The sequence below is a fragment of the Benincasa hispida genome, chromosome 12 (assembly GCF_009727055.1).
Source record: "Benincasa hispida cultivar B227 chromosome 12, ASM972705v1, whole genome shotgun sequence".
Taxonomy (NCBI): Eukaryota; Viridiplantae; Streptophyta; class Magnoliopsida; order Cucurbitales; family Cucurbitaceae; genus Benincasa; species Benincasa hispida.
Window position 1 is genome coordinate 19,577,844 of NC_052360.1, and position 2,783 is coordinate 19,580,626.

At 37.0% G+C, this 2,783-nt stretch overlaps 1 pseudogene; it reads right to left on the reverse strand.

The window, feature by feature from the left end:
* Nucleotides 1–334: 334 nt before the first annotated feature.
* On the reverse strand, nt 335–1,198 carry LOC120067438 (annotated as a pseudogene).
* Nucleotides 1,199–2,783: the final 1,585 nt, after the last annotated feature.

Here is a 2,783-nt window from a genome sequence, read left to right on the forward strand (position 1 = left end):
AACTTTGAGGCTTTAATCACTACAAGAATTTTGGGCTTTAATGTCGGTTGGAAAAAGTGAAACCGGGTGTACAATGTTGGTTTTGTTTTTTTAAAAAGCGGATCTTTAATGTCGGTTTTAAACCGACATTGTAGGTATACCTTTAATGTCGGTTTAAAACCGACATTAAAGATCCGCCTTTTCTTTTTTAAAAAAAAATAACAAAACTCATTCCCCCCATTTTTTTCATTTCCCGCTTCACTCCCCCCAGCCAATTTTCCCCATCAGCCACCTCCTCCCTCCCATTACCAGCCACTGCACCTCGTCCCATCGCTATTGCCTGCTCGACACCATCTCATCGACTGCCACCGCACGTGAGTGAGTACAGCGCCGGAGCGTGAGATTTAATCGCTGCTTTCGCCATTAAAGAAGCTCCATTCCCTCGATTCCTCAAACAATAATATCGGATCTACAGAGGGGAAAAAATATAGATATCATTATTCATTAATCCCCCTCCCTACTTCAATACAGAGTAACAATTTCTTCATCCTTTTCACAAAAAAGAACAGAAAAAGATAAACAAACCATTCCGAGCGTGTAACTCGCTTCCGAATTACCGGCGTCGACGCAGCATTTGAGAAATCGGTGAGCGGAATCGCACCAGTTTTTCGTTCTCACTGCAAACGCCTTCGGTCCGGCCTTAGACAAAACCAAAGGATGAAGAACCAAGCGATTCAACCTCTTGTATCTGCAAAACCATCCAAAAAAAAACGAGAAATTTACAAACCAACAAAAAACAGAGGAAAAAAGAAAAAGAAAAGAAGCATGTAATTACGTCAAGAGAAGGTTGAGGAGATCGGAAGGGGAGAAGGCAGAGGAGGCGAGGCGGCAGAGGAGGTGTATAAGGAGATCGTCCGGCAAGACATCGAAGAGATCGGAATCTGCGACGAATTTACGGATGTTATCGGCCACTTGGTGCAAATCATGTTGAAGATTTTCGTGGTTACATGCGTTGAGAGTAGAGAATTTGGAGTGTGGTACGGCGGCGTGCGGCGGCGTGTTGGTGTCTCTCTGGTGTGGGAAATCGAAAATGGTAACCGTTCTGCTTTCTCTTTTTTAGAAATTCATTTTAATTTTATTTTAATTTTGTTTTCCTGTGCGTTCCGTAAAGACGAATTCCAACGGGGCGGTTTTTATATATACACACATCCACCACTTTAATGGCGAAAGAGAGTTGCCACATCAAAATCAAATGTGGCAACTCTCTTTCGAACTTCTATTTAAGTCTGGAAGCTTGAAATTTGCAATAAGAACCTTCAAGAAAATTAAGAAAAAGAATGTGATTTCATGGACTTCAGTTGTATCTTCCTGTTATGATAATGGTCAAGCAGTTCAGAGTTTAAGTTTCTTCGTCGAGATGCTCTCGGATGGTGTGGAACCAAACAAGTACACTTTAAAAAGTGTCTTGAGCGCTTGTTGTGTAATGTTGACATTGGGTTTAGGAGCACAGATTCATTCACTAAGCGTGGAACCTTCATCGGAGGTTAGAACTTTGTAACCATCATTCTCATATGTAGATTTGAACTTATTATATGGTTATCTATGTGTATATTCCTGACATTCTTGTTGAATATTTAAATTTCAGTTCAATTTTTAAAATGTCCCAGAAATTCTAGAATAAATGTGAAAACGCTAGGTTAGCATATAGCTAAAAATCATTACAAGTATAAATTTATGATGAATTTGCTCTACTAGCGTTCTTTAACATCCGATTTAAATAGTTAGTATCTAGCTCTATGGCTACATTCAAGACAAAATTCTTGTAGTGAATGTGTTAGATCTTAAAGTTCCCCAAGAAAAAGCATAAAGAGGTTTGCGATACCAAATATTTACTCCTTTGTTTGCATCTGCAAAAACAAGAAAACTCAATAGTTGAATAAATGAGAGAATCTTCTTTTTCAAGATCTTGAAGAAGAGAAGCTTGGTTACCTAGATATGAGATATGAAGAAGATGAAAAATTTTTCGGCAGCATGACGATAGCTACCACAAAAAACCAAAAATTTACCTTGAATCCTCTTCAAAGAAACACACTCCCAAAGTATTTCACAAACCACTTGTTCTTCAACATAACTTATCAGAATTCCCCAAAAATGAATATTCAGAACACGTACATCAAATAAGCAAATTTTAGCTCACAATATACCTCAACCTCAAAAGTTGTCACAAAGACTACCATAATTGCATGAATAACCCACAAACTACCATAGTGCGGACCTACAAACTCAAGCACCTTGAATCAAATCTAAACTACAAATAAATAGTACCCATGAGTCATAAAATGGGTGTTACATTCTAATCCAATATGGTCCAAAGAGAAATAAGCACACTATAACTTCTGAAACAGAAATTTTTCATATCATTAGAGTCACTTGAAAACACTTAGAAAACTGTGCTTAAAAACTTGCAAGCATCCTCAAAAATGCACTTACAGGAGAACAATTTCACCTGAATCTCTTACTGTTGCAAGAAATCCATCTCCTCTCCACCCCTTCCAAAAACCTAAAAAATATACAAACAAAAAAGGTTTAAGACAAAGGATTGAAAGTGAAAATGTTATCAGAATTCATATTCAACTAACCCGTGTTTATTGGGAATGTGCATAAATGGTACATTCAAGGTAAAAATTCTTGTAGTGATGCTTATTCGAATGATCAAATAATTTAAATCGAATATTAGAATGATGCTTATCAAATCTTAATATGAAAATTACTAATGTAATAGAAAATACCAATTCTTTTCTTAC